Genomic DNA, 18,515 nt, shown 5'->3' with positions numbered 1-18,515 from the left:
AAACAATACATAACTTACAGTAAATAACATTATATTTTGCATCCTGAATACATATATGTGAATTAATCATGATGTGTGTGTTATCACAACATATGAACAATAACTAACAAAATGTTTTAACCTTAAAAACTGGAAATCGGCAACTTCTAAGGGGAAATATGCGCAGAAGGGACGTCCTTCAAGTGTGCATCGGATTCATTTTTTTAAATATTCTAATATCAACGGTCTCTATTCAGCAAAAAAAAAAATATGAGGAGAGGGTGGGATTTGAACCTGCGTCCTTTCACGCTTGACGAAAAATGAGGAAAGCAGGGTGTAACCAACTGCTCTACGTTAACTTAATGACGTTATATCCTTAAAAACATGTTGACATTTATGAAGACTCCCACCTTCCTGTGTTCCAAGCACATTTTCTCGACAAGTCGTGAAAAATATTATTTTTTGAGAACTGTTCGATATTATGCAAGCTATTGTAAATAAAATGTCGCATAAATTCCTCACAAATTTGCTTCTTTGTGCACAAACTTCATGGCGATATCCTCCAGGTGGAGATAAACTGTATTCAGTGTTTCAAACCCCTCTAATTTCAAGTCGAGCAAGCAGAATCGTAAAAATTCCTCAAGGTTCTGTTTCCAAATTTATGATTTCTGTTTCATTGTGTATTATAATAGCGGTTTATAGTTTCTAAGTTCATGGAAAGTGTTAAATTGAAAACCTTTCACCGCAGCATTTTTCGTCTAGTGGAAGGACCAACTCAAAGTAGGCTACTCTCACTTGGAGCCGAAGTGCAATGTTGCTAAGTTTACGAATTCGGGACTTAGAATTATTTCGGGACGGTCAAATAAGATGTTGCGAAGTGTACGAAACAGTTGGCGATGCAGTGAGGAGGTTGGGGCTGTTCATATCTAGTCTGTGGTTGGGGCGGTCGTCACGTCAGCTTGACCGATTGCAAGATTCGAATCTCCTTGTCTGTAAACTATCGATGTATTAATTTAACAATACTTGGGCTATGTATGCATTTCTTCTGAGGGTAGTGAAAGGGCATTTCGGCTCTCCCACTTGAGCCGCCGCTGCTTGGGGATGTAGCTTAGATGGTGTCGGCCTTTAAGGCGGAGTGGTTCGCATTGCGCGTTACGAAGCCAAGAGTCCCGGGTTCGAATCCCGGCCAGGACATGGATGTTTGTGTTGGCAGTAAAATGAGAAAACCCGAGAAAAAAGAGAAAAACTGATATGTAGGGATGTTGAGAAAAGGTGTGAATGACGGGGAATGCCACCGAATAGGGGTAAAAGGAAGAAGAAGAAGAAGATGGTAGAGCGCTCGCTTAGCATGCGAAAGGTACTGAGATCGGTACCCAGCATCTCCACATTAAGCATTCGTTTTTTCCTTGCCTCTTTGCAACCTTTCCATGTTTCCCAGCATTCCGTGTTGCACGGTTAACCGGACAACAAAATAGCGGTTTTTTAAGTTTCCATACTTTTGACGGCACTAGAAGGAGGGGCAAGGAACCCCCCTATCATCTCTCAGCAAACAAGGAAAGCTACATAAATAAAAGCTCTTTGCGCGCGCGATGTATTAAATATGACTACCCCTCCCTCCAGAAAATATTCCCATCCCACCTCTGCGATTCATTCTTTTCTTCCTGGTGAAGCCACCGGGGCGATGTGTGTACACATGTTTTCTCCTCTTATCGGCCAACAATAACGATAATGGTGCATTGCACCTTGTAAACAATGGAGTCAGTGTTAAACCAAAATCGAAACCAGAGGCGAAATAATTGTTTTAAAATCGAGACAAGAACTAGACGTATCCTATTCGGTAAGCACAGAACGTTGTTTTGTAGTTTTCTTTGGTGAGACTTATTTTCCATTGACTTTTCATGTTTCATCTCTTCATTCATAATATCGAGGTGCACAGCTATTGGGTAACAAATTGTCCATGACTATAGTCATTATGTGTTTTTAGGGATTGCTTTTTCGTCTGCTTGTTTGCAGTTTTGCTTTACAAATCTTGAATCGTTCTTTGGCGAATAAAAGAATGAACATGGCGATGGACAATTTGCTTCATCTGGGTGAACTCGAAGGAGGATGAAATATTTTCAGGTGGGATCTTCTTTGGTTGAGATTCTCTTTCTCTTCCTCTTTTTTCTTCTGTTTCTTTTTCTTTCATTTTACCTGCTTCTATTTTATTTTCTCTTTCTTCCTGTTTCTTTCTGTCTCTCCCTCTCTCTGTCTTTTCCTTTCTCTGTTCGCTGTCTCTCTCTTTGTCTGTATTTTCTTCGTCTCTTTGTTTTATTTTTCTTCTTCTATTTTCTGTCTCTTTCTTCCTCTGTTTCTTTGTATATTCCTCTCTCTCTCTGTTAATTTTTCTGTTTGTCTTACTTCATCTATTTATTTTTCTCTGTTTCTCCATTTGTTTATTTTTCTTTCTTCTTGTTTCTTTACTTTTTCCCTTTCTCTTTCTATCTATATTTCATTTTCCTCTGTTCCTCAGTTTATATCTTTCTGTTTTCATTTAACTTATCCTTTCCTTTTCCTTTGTTCCTCATTCTTTATTTGCTTTACTTCTTTCTGTATCCCTCTGTATGTGTGATCTTGTCTAGGTGCCCTTGAGTAGTGTTAAAACCTTAATTTTGATTATATAAGCGTGCGTGGTTATTTGTTTCAAAAAGAGTTGTTACAAACCAGATATTCAATAACACATAGAAGGCAACACAAGATCAAATAGTATAAATAAATTGTTGAAGGATGATTAAAAGATGTAGAAAAGTCGAAAACGGTGTATAAAAATAGACAATAGATGAAAAGGCAAATGCAATATGCAATTTTGCAATATTGCAAAATCATGTAGCATTTTAAGCTAAGAGATTAGTATTATTTTCATATCATTATGTAAAAATAGTAAACATGTAACATCATCAAGGTTTTATTGAGAATGAGAAGTAGGAGGACCAGGGTGGAAAGTGCCCGGGGGGGGGGGGGAGGTGGGTGAAAAATTCACCTCACCCGGGTGAAAATTTTATCTTGAGCCGCCACTGTTCCTTATGTAGGCTATTTGGGTAGGCTAAAGGGTGGGTTACGATCTCATAATAGATCAGAGCCCACCCTCCCCCTTAATGGTGACGCCTCTGAACAAAGCCGCACTCGAACTTCCGTGTGCAGGTTGCATGAAAGCAGCAAATGTAAAATGGATAGGGGAGGGGATTAAGCCGCCTTATATCTTTACAAGAAGAACGAGCTAGCAGCGATCAGTAGCCAAGACGCGAGAAGATCCATTGTGCCTAATGAGCACTGTGCCGTGGGTGGACGAAGGCTGCAGGGGGTCGGACGTCAAAGGAAGCCGCTCAAGACAAATAGACCCCGAGCATCTCACGATCAGCTCTTTATTCCTTACCGCGTCTTATCTGGCAACAGCAGTGTTGCCACTTAACATCGCATTTCCCCTATTCGAAGGAGAATTTCCCTATCAGTGGTGTAAATCCATAGATTTCAACTCCACATCTTCACTCGCCCCAGCATGGGGTGGAGAAACCGTTCCTAAAAGGAATAAATAAGGAGTTCTCTGCTTTTATATCCTGGGAAGAGCGAAACTCACCTCAAACACATCTTTTATTTTTCTCAATGTAAGGAGTGCAATTTTTACATGTTAATTTGCAAAAACATGCATGAATTTGTGTATATTTAACTTTAATGATTTTTATGCAGTTTGATTTCTTATACTGATTTTCGCTTCAAATGTAATGTCAATATTTTAGTTGTGAAGAGGTTTCAGACATTATTACTGAATTCTGTCTCTTTCTTTCTTCCTCTCTTTGTTTCCTCTCTCTCTCTCTCTCTCTCTCTCTGTGCGTCTTTTCTCTCTCTTCTGTTTCCCTCTAGTTCTCTGTGTATTCCTCTCCTCCCTCTCGAATTACATGAACTCTTTCCAGAAATCGGGGGGGGGGGGACAAGGGCATAGGTGCCGATTTCTTCCGATATTTAGGGAACCCAAAGCAAATCAAAGCATAATGCTGACTTTTTTTCCGTTTGCGGGGGAAAGGGGCAAGTTTTTTATTTTTCAGTAGTAGGGATACACTTGAGAAAAACCTTTCAAAGAAATGGAATTAAAATTAAGTAGCTCTGGACACACAAACATATATTCCAGGGTACCAGTCGCGTATACTGAGTCCAAGATTTGGGCTATCTCACAATGTCACGTGGTCCTAGGCTATGAATAGAAATAAATTGACCAACTCCTAAGAAATCAGGTTGCTAACTCATAAGAAATCAGGTTGCTAACTCATAAGAAATCAGGTTGCCAACTCATAAGAAATCAGGTTGCCAACTCATAAGAAATCAAGTTGCCAACTCATAGGAAATCAGGTTGCCAACTCGTAGGATATAAGGTTGCCAACTCACAAGAAATCAGGTTGCCAACTCCAGAACCACCATCATCATTTCACTGATATGAATAATTTTATTTACAATTTCTGATCGATTTTCCTCCTGTATTTTATTCTCTAGACTTCAGGCTTTGAGGATATCCTAGCTAGCCTAAAATATACGCTCCTGCAGGGTACATTATATTAACTATATTTTGATTATATAATTATACAAGGCAATACTTTATATTGTTACTGCATAGTCCTTAAAATTGGTGAGAGAGGCATCTTGTTGAGCAAAGAGGTTAAATATTGGATGGAGGGCTAAGCTGAAATCAAAATAATGTAACATGCGTTTTTTCTAAATTCACTGTGTGCTCGAAAGAAGAAATACTGAATACAGTAAAAGCACAGGCATGTTGGATACTACTGTGTGATAGATTCCACATTGTTGATATACCCATTTCAGGAAAGAATCCTGCGTGATTTACCATCTCTTTGTGTGTAAAGTTCCTGCGTACAAAAGTTTTATATTGTAAATAGAATAAAATAGTTCGAATTAGAAATCCGAGGAAATAAAGAGCTTGAAATGTCTTGTGTTCTCACACAGAATCCTCAATTAATTTATGAAATTTTCATCACACAAATTATATGTTTTTCAAAATGAAATAATGTTGAAACTTATACATTGGGCCCCTTATAAGGGGGGCCCAAGCAAAGTTGTTTGGAGACGGGACACACCCGTTTCGGTGCACCTTGGCAAGAGCCCCTCTGCCCCTCCCCTCTTGCGGGCGCCTTTTACTCACCCACCTAGTTCTGTTCTTCTACATTCTTATCCTCACCCTTTCTATTTCCTTGTTTCTGTACTTTCTTCTTGATTGAAAAGGATAAGAGAGAAAAAGAGAGAGAGAGAAAGAAAGAATATATGTTCCTTCTCTTTCTCTCTACCTCCTAGAAGATAAAAAATATTTTTCACGTTTGACAAGGCATTTTTAATGTCTGGATTCTGGCAACACTTCTTTTCCCCCGCATGCTGCAACTTATTCTTCAAGAAGGCAAGGCTATCTATACTTCATCTACACAATGGCCAGTCGATCTTGCGCATTTATTTGGCACGTGTTCATGGGCGCCATTTTGACAAGTTTTTCATAGCCGAACTGTTATCCCTGTATTTTACAACCTTTGTTGTTAACGCTGGTTTATAAATCATGAACCGGATGTAATTTATGTTTGTAACCCAACTGGAGTCATTGTAATGTTCATTTGCTTAATGGAAATGGCTTTTTGTGTTTCTTCTTTCTTTTGTTTCTGTCCTAGAGACAGAAAATGACTCTTCTGCTTTGTTGTGCCGTAATGTAGTTCGTTTTGGGGCCTAGGGAGCCCCTCCTGTATAAATACATAAATACATTATCTGCCATGATCTGCGAAGTCTCGTCATATACCATCTGTAATTACTATGAATCCATCTTTTTAAAAAAAAAAAATGGAGAGAAGTCTACTTGATATAAAAACATGATATATGTATTTTTCAAAATTATTAAATAAAATTCTTCACTTTGACTCGAATTTCCAATTTTTAAACATATTGGCTCGAAAGATAATTTGACTTTCTTTTATGTTTTTTTTTTAAAAAATGTCGAGAAAACTGCTAAGAATCAAATCTGGATATCTTTTTCAAACTTGGCAGTCCCAGAACAGTGGCGTTGACTCGATTTTAGTTTGGGGTGGGGCTCGTCAAGGGCGATCGTAATATTTTCTACTAGTCTCCGATTCGGTGGTATACCTCCTAATATTATCTCTTTCCCTTTCCTTGTGTTTTTATTTCTTCTCTCTGTTTCTTTCTTTCTTGCCATCTCACTTGTTTCCTCTCTTCTTCCTCATTCATGCTCTTTATTTCTGTTTCTTCTCTATCATTTTTCCTTTTTCTTTCTGTATATCTCTTCCTCTGGTTCTCTACTTATTTATTTATTTATGTCTTCCTCTAGTTCCTTCATGTCACTTTCTCTCGCTTCGCTTTATTTCTATCATTCTTTCTCCTTAGGTAGATTTCACACCGAAGCGACAGGCAACAAGGAATACGTGTCGCTTGGAAGCGAACTCTCCGTAATCATACGTTCGAATCGAAGAGACACGACAAGCTGTACGTGTCGATGTCACTCGTTTTCTCAATGCCGTGCATCGATGTCTCCTCGGTCTGTTGTTTGCACACGCGCGGTGAATGTTTTGCTTTAGGCATCTTCAAGACATAAGCGACGCGCAATGTTTCACACCCTAGCGGCATAGCAGGCCGAACAAGCCTGTGTTTGATTGGCGAAACCCTCAGGCGACACATGTCCTATGTCACTTGTTGCTTCGGTGTGAATTATCCATGCCGTTTCTCGCCTGTAGGTGTGAAAGCTTACTTACTCTCTCTGTATGTCCCATTGTGTTTGTTATTCTTGATCATGTACAAATGTATTAGAAAATTTCTCACGTAGACAGGAGGGTGCTCCAAGACTATTTAACGGATTGCTAGAGCCTACTCATTTAAGATTACAGTCTATTTTACATAGATTATCTAACTACAAAAAACAGCTTTTTGCCCTACATGAATTAATGTTAAGTATACAATTATGCAAATAGAAATACAGAATTCAAAAATTTCAAATGTAGGGTAGGTTCCTATAAGAGTACGCGGTCTTGAAAGAGTACGCAGTGCAAATTTCCAAAGTTGTGTATGAGCATGAAGTAAGTAACAAGCGGCTGGCAGGGACTGAGTAATTAGCAGGTAAGTACTATAATGCCATTTCAGTGTAATATTACGGTTGTAGAATATAACGTCTGCACAATAACGCTAAAACGGGAAGACAATAATGACCTGTATAGTAAATATCTGTGCACGCCTTGAGTATAGATAGGTGTGGATTTCACATGTCTAGTCTGATTGATTCTGCCATCTGGTGACCAAACATTAAACGTGGCGTTGTCCTGAAAGAGTACGCATTGAACAGTACCAAAAGAGTTCGCATGCGTACTCTTGAGGGACAGGGCAGTTTCTACGTAGTAAAATTCCTTGAATCTGTGATATTTTTAAAAAGATGTCTGAGGTCACAATTTCTCAATAAATTTTCTGTAAAATTAGAAGAATTTACATAGATTGAATCACAAATAAAATGAAAGTACAGTATCCTATGTGCATACATTCATACATAAAAAATTTGTGACAATAATTATTATTTCATGGAAAGGTGTCAGGCTACGAAAAGAAAACAAACCATAAATAGGTGGAATTCCAGGAGGAAACCAGTCAATGCTCAGATATTTCAATTCAGCCTCATGAGAATGATGTTCACTGTCGAAGTGACAATGGCGGCAACAGACAGCCAGAAGTAGACCTACGAGTATCTCCTTCTGAATTGTTCCCCCTGCCCAAAGCCAAGCATGAGTTGAAGTGCAGTAGATGCGGAAAGAAATCCGAAATAATGACATCATCACCATATCGAACAACATTGGAGTGTGCATCATCCCAAAGTACGGAGCCAAGTAAAGGAGACAAGCGTTGCATAGGGAAATAGCGCTTGAAATTTGATGCTGTTGTACCTTCCACATCTACAGACCTACAAGAAGTTGTCAACTGCCCATGATGCCACGAAATGTACGGGGAACCAATTACAGAAGACTGGATTCAATGCGGAGGTTGCGAGCAATGGTGGCATGAAGGCTTCATATGAAGGACAGGGTGCCTTTCAGTGTGACATCTGTTAGAGGTTTTATTTCCTCCGAGGACGTGTTGCGTACTATTTAAGGAATAGCCCCCTAAGAGTAGAGGAAAAGGTCTAAATATGGGCCCCCCTTTTTATCTTGTCATTTTCGGAGGGAAAAAATAAAAATATCAAGCACCTGCCTTTAAAATGCATATCTATGAAGTATATACTACTTAAATGTAATAGCATGCTAAATTATAGAAGGTCTTCATTTTTTAAAAAAAAAAGCAATTTCCAAAAAATGGTAAAATGATGTATTGCAAAATTGTGGTCTAAATATGGGCTACTAGTGGCTATATCACAAAAAGGAATTAAAATTTAAGAAAACACTTATTTATCGCTAAAACATTATACAATTCATATTTATGAATGATTAATCTGTTGTTTTGAAAATCACGCGGAATGAGAAAAATCGAAATTAAGAAAAACATCCAAATATTTGTTAAAAATGTGATTTCAACATTAGACCTCATGTCATAGCCCATATTTAGACCATCACGCTATTTTTCTTCTTCAATTTATTTTCGCTCTCTGTGGTACGTATTTCACAAACAAATCATGGCATTATAAAAGTCCACATTTGTTTTATGTACCGCTACCTATACAAAGCAGATGAGAATTCAGAAAACGCCGAGTTAAAACATACCTGCAAAAAGTTATCGGAGGTCGCAATTCTATAACAGCGTTCAAGGCCAAAACTAACCACCACTTTCTCTTGCGAATTAGCTCCGGAACCTTTGTCCTTGACAGATAACCAGTTCCAATAGCTTCTGCCAGGCTTCAGCACCCGGGAGCGCTGATAACTCCAAACCCCATATTTATTCGCCCATATTTAGACCTTCTCCTCTACTATTTTGCTTCCATTTAAAAAGATAATTGTATATCCTATATTTTGTTTCCATTTATTTTATTTTTAGTTCCATACGAAAGTAAAGATACTACTTAAGAAGTAGGGGCAGTTTTTTTGTGTTTCTGTTTGTTTACGTTCCCGTAATATGACTTTAAACACTAAGTGCGTACTCTTATAGGAACCTACCCTATGTCATTTTTATAAAAGAAACATAACAAGTAGTAGTAGTAGCAGTAGTAATATCAATATCAATAATAATAATAATAATAATAGCAGTAAGCCCGCCTCCACCCGCATACATTCAAGGGATAGTGGAGCCACAAGCAAAAAATCCTCCGTAGACCCGCGACTCTTGTGCACCATACTCCCGCGTGGAGGGGAGTGGAGCATGCTTCCTTATGGCCAGAGTTTAACGGAAGAAGGGGGGGGGGGGGTGCGGAGACTTTCCGCGGAAGGTTCTTTTGTTTGTGGGCGCTCTATATGCGCCTGGCGCTTATGATTATACCAGGACGTCAGTTCATATGAATTTCAACGGTTCCTCCGAGTACATATAATCAAACGGAAATATTGCATGACTAGGAACAATGGAGTGTGCAATATATTACATGAGATGAATTTTCTGTTCTGGTGGCCAGAACAGAGACGTAACTTCTTGATTGACTCTTTAATATAATAATAATAATAATAATAATAACAGTTTTTGACTCTGCACCCCCCGAGAAGAAATCCTGCGGGCGCCTTTGTACAGTCAACGGCAAAGATAATGGTAGGCAAATTGTCCACCGCTATTTTCATAACTTTTTCATTGTACATCCTGTGTTGTTTTAAAGGAATGAAACTATGTTGGTTCGAATCAGGCATTTTGGGCCTCCCCAATGGCGCAGTGGTAGCGTTGGCGCCTTGTGCTCAAAGGTTCCCGGTGCGATACCCGGTGGAGGCACAAGTTGTTCGGATCCCACTTTAAACTGTAGGTCCAGTCCCAATTAGCCACACTGTGCATGAAGTGGACTTAAAACACCAATTCAATCAATCAAGGAAGCAGGCATTGCACTCTGTTTATTGACATAATTATTTGAATTCATTGTCATCACATTGTGTAATTCAGACCAAATGAAAATGGTGGTGGACAATTCGCCTAATGTTTCTTTCGCCGTTGGGTGTACCAGAGGGCTCAAGTCGGACGCACCGAGAAACAAACTTATAAAGTTAATAATACCTTTCCAATCTGTTGTTTTGTTTCTTTTGCTCTGTCAGCTCTTCGAAAGTAAAACACACGCCCTGTCTTGTAATTACAGCTGTTTGTGGTGCAAGAGATGGGAAAGTGACGCTTGGCACGTGTTTACGTTAAAGATGGCGGCCTCTGACCCAGCAGAGGAAGGTTGAGTGGCACGCGTTATAATTTAACTGCTATCTCTTCTGTTTGACAGCGTCGATTTCAATGTTGCCAGGTTGTGTCCATCTTTCAATTTTATTCCCCTTGCAGGTTCTTTGATGTCTTAGAAATGCTTGTTGGAGCTTGATCGTTGCATGACCATTCAATATAGGAGAGAGAAGTTTCGAAGAGTAACAAAATGTATATACAGCACTTTTCTGCAGTGACATAAACATTGTATAAAGAAACGAATTGCACCCTGTACAAAAATGCTGTTTAAAGAAGCGAATTGAACCTTGGACAAAACTGCTGAATAAAGATGTGAATTGCAGCACCACTAAATTTTAAGAAAGGCGAGTGTACAGTGAGGTGCGCGAGCATTCTTCGTCAAATTGTCCATGACTATTTTACATTATTTCTGTTCAAGAAATTGAAATTTCTGGACATGTCAGCTCCCTTCCGACACCCATGGTCAACTTTATGCATAGATAGGCTAATCGAAACTGGATTTACAGTGTAAAGGTGGGTGGGTCGAAACTCTATTAGCTTCCACCGGGTATCGAACCAAGGACCTGTTGATTACAAGGCGACGACGTTAACACAACGCCACCGGCGAAGTCCCAGAACAGATGGGGGACTCTTGGTTGCTAATTTCAAGGCATAGTACGTACCCTAATGATTCAAGAGTAGTTACTCGATTTCCCCTCCACCCCCCCACACACTCTCAAAATATTTAAAATACCACACTGTACATTCCACACACATAATTTCATTCCAGTAATTTGCGTTATTATTATAAAGGACTGGTATACACATCGTTCAGGGAAAACTATAACTTAAAACCGAAGCGGTGTTTTGGAAAAAAAAAAAAAATAGGCCCTCCCTGCCTCCCCCTGAAAAAAAAACGCTGATGGCGTCTATGCCCCGTGACGTTGTTAGTTCACGTATTTAATTATCCATTTGGGAAATATAAGATTGTGTAACACATGAATTACAAATACTAAAATTACGTTGGAGATGCTGGGCATTGATCCCAGTACCTCTCGCATGCTAAGCGAGCGCTCTACCATCTGAGCTACATCCCCCGTCGCCTACTAAACCATTTGTCACTAAATCTTCACCAAGGCGTGTTCACAATCTTTGCACTTGGCATGTGCTGAAGTACACCGATGCTTGCGACATCTTTATTTAGTTTGCCGAAGTAATTGCCGCAGAGTTGCCATGTAATCTACGCACGTGGGACGTTGTGTAAATTCTCTAGATGCGATTTTCATTTTAACGCCGTGGACTTTGTATAGTGATTCAGGCCCGTCCCCAGGTGAGTGGCCATGGGGGCCATACTCCTCCCTTTGAGCTATGAAATATTTAAATGTGAACTTAAAAATAGCTACGAAAATAACATGGACGATCTTTCAAATGTATACAAATTTCGATTTTGTCGTTGCATAAATGAATGGGTTTGTTGACAGGGCTCCATAATTCTTCAGTCTAAAATATAGAGTAGTTTAAATTTATTTTTTTAACCATGGATGCAAGTCTACCAGACTTAGTTGGGACAGCATATTCATTTTAATCCGTCTCCGAAAATGTCTCTTTTCTTTTTTGTTAACGCACATGTTAGATATGTTCTCTAAATAAATTAAATGATACGTATTAGCAATTATTATTATTATGTCAATTTCATCATATCGTCACTCCACTCATCCTCATCGTTGCGATTAGACTCTGCGGGAAAGTGATATATAATATTCTAATTCAATCAATCCCACAGCATTTCCGTTCTCTTCTTTGTTCCACATTTTCGCTTTTACCGGTCTTAACTACACGTAAGCTAGATATTGAATAGCTACGTAATGCTCTATCTCTATTCATTATACCTTCTTTTACCGATTTACGTAATAATAACAATACTGTATTAATTAATTTAACCATTATGAATAGATTAACGCATTAATTTTAACATATTATTTCTTCTTATTATTGTTATTTCTGATACACTTTGTTCGGACCCCCTAAATACATACCTGGCCCCTTCCTCAAAAAAAAATCTGGGTACAGTGATTGTACCGTTACAATCTTTTAGCAGTTATATACTTTCCACAAAATGTTGTGTAATCTATGGATAAGACCCTTGTGTACTTCAATAAATTCAATAGCATTGCCAGTGGGGCGGAGGGGCTCTAGCCCACCGTATTCTTTTGGCCAACCAATTAGCCTATATGAGAAATTTACAGAAAAAATACTGACTTATGAAGGGATAGGAAGAGAAAGGAACAATTAGAGACAGAAATGGAGGGATAAAGTAGAGGAAGATGAAAATAAGAAGACGCGCATATGAAGAGACAGGAAGATGTAAGGAGAGAGAGAGAAAGACGAGAAGATAGAAAAAGAGAGAGGAACAAAGAGGTAGATAGAAAGAAAGAGGGAGATGCAATGAAAGAGGTGAGCAAAGAAAGGGAGATAAAGAAAAAGAGAAACGCTCAGAGAAAAACAGAAAGCTGGATATAATGAGAAAGAGAGATACAAAAGATTCTTACCAGCCACGATTACCAAAGCAGAGTATATGGCCGTAGGCAGGAAAAAATTTCGGGGGGGGGTTCATTCATAATTGTTCCCATGGGCGTCGCCAGAAATTTGAATAATAGAAATAATAACAATAATTGTACAATAACAATTAAAATTTCATAATAATAAAACAATTTTATTCCATAATAATAATACTAATAATAATAATTATTATATTATTGTTATATCCTTGAGGGTGCTTACTCAATCCAGAAGATGAGTGAATATCCAGCATAAGTTTATTTTTGTTTCTTTTACGTTTCATACAGTGTGTACTGAAATGCACAATTATTATACTTCGTCATTAAACTTTAGATACCTTCAAGAGAAAAGCTTTAAAAGTTAGATGGAAATTTTAGTCATAAAGCTTTTGTTGTTTGACTTTAAAATTAAATTTTTGGAATTTTGAAAAGTGTGGAACCAGTTATTCTTTTTAAAAACTTAGCCTGGTGCATGGATTGTAACCTCAATCGCGAAAGTAATGCGCTACAAACTGGAGATCCTAGGTTTGAACTCCTATCAACGGGGATTTTCGACTTTATCGGACAGGGAATTTAAAACTTGGAAAGGGAATTTCGGGACAATCATAAGGGAATCTTCAGTCTATATTCCTTGTGATGCAGGAGCAACACTGGAAAGATGACAACGGAAGTGATAATGGTGGGGTCGCGGGTGGGCTACGATTCTAAGAATAAATCCTGTTTCACTCAAGTTTCAGAATTCCAAATGTATGAAAATTCTAGCTTGATCGTTTCAACATTGTCTCCATGTATTTTTGTGATGCTTCGAAAAAAAAATGAAAATTTGTTACAGATTTTGGTTTCTGAACTTCCATTAATCCAACATGTCAGAAGTTTCGGGGGGGGGTTGAACCCTAGAAACCCCCCCTCTAAATACGGCCATGGGTACACCTTAAAGTAATTCTGGCGATGCCGCTGAATCAGTCCCAAAATGGAAGCTTTTAAAGTCGTTTCTGAAATCTTCAAGCTTCTCTGAGGCATCAAGTTTTATCTAGTGCCGTAAGCTATAAACTACCATCCCTAATTTATATGACAGTTGTCTTTTCAAATACCACCTAATCGTGGATTTGGAAATGAATCGTAGCATAAGTATTATCTGGTCATCCATTGCCAGCGTGAAGTGTGATTTTCAAGTAGATATTTGTTGTTTTCGTGTCTTGATTCTATCAATTTTATTCAACTGGTTCGTGCTTGTTGTCTTAAACATTTAGATCTTTATTACAGAACAAGTATTCTATAACTGCAATACGGCTCTGATAATGACAACGTAATCTGCTGTTGGTTCCTGCGACCTTCTTCGGACCTTCCAAGCTGTTTGTCATCATGTTAGGAAATGAGGACAGTGTTTTAACAACCTTTTTGAGATGAGCCAACCATTTACACTGTCTCGTGAGAACGTTTTTAGTCTCCTGCAGGGTCGTAAATAATAAGAATGATAAATTTAAGAAGACCGGTAGTTCACAAGAATTTTCCTTTCGGCGTTAAAATATATTTTCAACCTAATAATTATATTTACAATGTACATGCGCCCACAATTGCAAATAGAAAATGTCAATCATTAGAAAAGTAGAAAGTGAATTACCAGATTAGAATAAAACCTTCATTAGCTGAATAGTTCCAGTTATTGATTGCGTCGCCGAAGGATAGAGGGCAGTAAATAAAATGTGCTTTTCTACATTGCTTTAGATACTCTAGTAAATCAAGTAAACAATAGATTTTAGAGGTGCAGTACTAGCGTTGTCGCCTTGTATTCAAGGGTCCCGGATACCCGGTGGAGGCACATAGTAATTCGGATTCCACTTTAAACTGTAGGTCCAGTCCCGATTAGGCTTGCTGTGCATAAAGAGGACTTAAAACAACAAATCAATCAATATTTCAGAGTATGAAACAAAAATAAAACTTTATCTTTTTAAACCCCACCGACCTAACGAAACACATCGACAGACAGTTAGTACACAATCCGTTACTAATTTTTGAGAGAGATATGAAGACGATGTATCTTGCACTATAGAGATTTTTATTTTCGGTCAACTAAACCTAAAATAAGAAACTTGTCGAACACAGTTCTACAAAAAAAAATAATACTTTTTTGCTTTTTCTGGAGGAAAGAGTTCTGATTCATATTGCAAATTTTGCGCTGATTTCAAATCTGTATTTAGATTTTCTCTGTCAGGGATAGTTTACGAGTAATCGTGATTTTACTATTTTCTAATATTCTGCCAATTTTAAGGTGAATACTGAGTGAGCTAATGGAACAATTTCATCATCCTTTCTCTGAACCTAGTATATTATGTTTAAAAGTTATAAATGTGATATGTGACACAATATTCGCAAACAGAATTGTTATACAGGGTGTCATTTTAATGGCGCCCACGGACCACAGATTCGTGTAGAGGACATAAAAACAAACAACTTTTCTCAGTAACATTTTTCACGTTGGTGCGTCAATTCGACGCTACAGCCGTTCAAAAAAGACCGTTTAGCCGCCTGGATGCTGGCAACCCAACACAACATTTGATCGTATCTGTGACGTAATTTCCTGCGGCGAAACAGCGCACGGTAGGGTTGCAAGGAACACACAAATTTTGTGAAAAATGACAAACTACCAACCACATTATTAGCTGTAAAACGAAGCGAGAAACGCGTCCAGTAAACCGAACATATAGCCTACCAGCCAGAAGATCAGCAGTCATCTCCGGGGAAGAGGGAAGTGACCCAGCGATATGAGAAATGGTAAAAACGTATTCAAAATGAAGAGTCAATATCGGAGTTTGTCTAAGCCTACATGTCAAATATCAACAACAATAACTTTTATTGTACTTACAACTTACATGTGGCTGTTTACGCCCAGCTACATGTCAATTATATTTGCAAATCTCTTTGAAAGGTTGATATCTACAGGTTTGTGTCCAGATGCCTTGTGGTACTTTTGTGCTGATAACGGAAGTATCTGAGGTTCACGTTGATACATTACGGCTAAAACACGTACAGTGGGATCCATGAGTATTACCGTGCAAATTGTCCATGACTATTTTCATTAATTTTTCTCTTACATCCTGCGTGTTTTTAAGCGATGGATTTTTATGTATGCTGGTGAAGAAGTAGTCAACAGCTTGTTTGAATTTTCTTTTAATTCTTGAAGCTGTTATTGGGTCAAATAAAGTGCACGAACATGGTGATGGACAATTTGCAAGGTAATACTCATGGATCCCACTGTACAACCACAGTAACAATCTAATGATGAATCAGTAGCGAATATACTGCCCTGTTCACAGTTGCAAACTATTACATGTGTATCCGGTGCGTAGATAAACACAGTCGTCGGAGAGTTTGTTTTACTACTACTTATATCCCTGTATTTTCAACCATTTTTGTCACTTGCCTCATAATGCCCTGAATATACATTATATTATGTGTTGCTTACCTTTGGAATTTTGAGTTCTTTCATTTCTATTTTGTCATCTGTTCAGTGTGTCACAGACAACTAGTATCAGAAGGACGAAGTGGATAGATTAAATTGTAGATGCCAACTTAGTAACTAGATTTGCAAATATTTGACATGCAAGCTGATACAAAATTCAATATGACCACTTCCACTTGAATTCTATTTTCTTTCTACCATTTTTCGTATTGTTTGTTTACTTCCTGTTAGGTTACAGAACGTGTTTTCTCGTTTTGTTTTACGGTACATAATGTGGCTGATTGTAGCTATGTCATTCTTCACAGAATATGTGTGTTCCTGGCAACCCTGTAACGCATCGCTTCACGACGGGATATGACGTCACAAATGCAATCAAATGTTGTGTGTGGTTGCCAGCATTCAGGCTGCAAAACGGGCTTTTTTGAACGACTGTAGAGCCGAAACGACGCTCCAACGAGAAAAATGTTACTGAAAAAAGTTGTTTGTTTTGATGTCCTCTATACGTTTCCGTGGTCTGTGGGCGCCATTAAAATGACACCCTGTATAATAGCTACTTATTTTCCAAAAATATAATAAAATTTTTGCAATTTATATTACATATAACATTATATCCATGCTATTTTTCCTTTCTCTGTTAGACCTGCTTCAAACTCTGGGTTTGTTGAAGTTCTCTAATTTGAGGTACCACAAAGTACCTTCCTTTCCCTTTGCTGGTGAAAGACGAGTCAATTTGTTTGAAATACAATTAAATCTTCTTCCAGTTGTGTCCATAGCCTTTACAAATTGTTTCGTAAGGCCTAGCTTGGTGTGAAGAGGGGGAAGAGGAACATCGTATGCTGTATAATTTTTCACTCACTTGTCAATTTCGTTGAAACCAATTACTTTTTGTGTAGTGGTTCTTCTGTCACGGGTGAAGCACTTGCACAGGAAGCAGGTATACTTTGTGTAGCCATGTTGCATCCCCAGTATCATTGCAACTATCTTAAAGTCGCCAATTATCTTCCACATATGCTCATTATATTCCATGGATTTCTTCTAATATCTCTGGACCTAAAGGAAATCGGTAAGGATGGAAAATATTGGATAGATATTGCCTAGGATAGGGACAGATGGAAAGCTTGTGTTGCTGCAGCCATAAATACACCTTTGGGCTTAAGAAGCTAGAGAATTAGTTAGTTAGCTTCTAATATCTCTCAGGTTTCTTTGTGAGATTAGAAGAACGTATGAACGTTCATTAAGCCACTAACGTCGTTGCGGTCAGTTTCAAAATAGGCAATAAAAGCATTAAACGTTTGCCTAAATTCAGTAACGTTTGTGCTGGGGTGGAGATTATATTGGTCGATTCCAAGGTAATGTTTGTAGTACTTCTTCATGATAGATCGAATCCTCTTCTTCTGCCTTGCAAAGGCCAACTCTCCACAGATGTAGCAGAAGCTACCTGGTTGATTTCGACAGGCAAAGTATATCAACTTAGACAAAAGCTGCAAACAAAATGCTTAGCATTTTGACAATAGCTTGCAGGTACATCATGTAGCTTAGTAACAGAACTGCCAACATCTGAAACAGAAGTTTAGAAGCAGATGTTGCGAACTGCTCATCTGACAATTCCCTGCATTTATCACGAACAGTGAATCTGAGTAAAATGAGACCCTTATTTCCTTATAACTAAAAAAACTGTCCCTGATAGCGAAATTCTAATTACGGATTTGAATTTCCCATACCAAATTACTTCAGAAAAACTTATTTTCACGTAAGAAAAAAACATTTGTAGAACTGTGACATCACCGAAGTTGCAGAATTCTTATTGATAAAAAAAAAATCAGGATAGTAGCATTATTGACATATGCGCTGCTTAAATGCTGTATTTGACCCTACCTGTGACATTTTCATCAGCTGAGATGTCATTTTCCAAGCTAAAATTGAGTAAAAATTACTTGAGAAGCACAATGACATGAGTGAGATTGAGTGAACTGGCGCTGTCAAGCATCGAAAGCGAAAAGGCTCGAAAACTTGACTTGACCAAACTTGAACAAGAATTTGCTTCCATCAAAATGCACAGATGACTTGTAATGGGTATTTAACAATATCGTAATTTTTGTAGTAACAGTTTATTTTCATACCGGGTGGTCCAAAAGTCCCGGAACGGTCACATATCGTGAGAAATACACATCGAATCGGAAAACGAA

General features: G+C 38.2%; 1 non-coding gene across 1 annotated transcript; it reads right to left on the bottom strand.

Annotated features, from left to right (window-relative positions):
• Positions 1-11,335: 11,335 nt before the first annotated feature.
• Positions 11,336-11,408, bottom strand: TRNAA-AGC (transfer RNA alanine (anticodon AGC)). Its single transcript has one exon. It is a non-coding gene; the product is annotated as a tRNA-Ala (tRNA).
• Positions 11,409-18,515: the final 7,107 nt, after the last annotated feature.

The sequence above is a fragment of the Lepisma saccharinum genome, chromosome 13 (genome assembly GCF_977018435.1).
Source record: "Lepisma saccharinum chromosome 13, izLepSacc3.1, whole genome shotgun sequence".
Classification (NCBI taxonomy): Eukaryota; Metazoa; Arthropoda; class Insecta; order Zygentoma; family Lepismatidae; genus Lepisma; species Lepisma saccharinum.
Note: the sequence above shows the minus strand (reverse complement) of the source record. Positions and strands in the feature narration are given on the sequence as shown.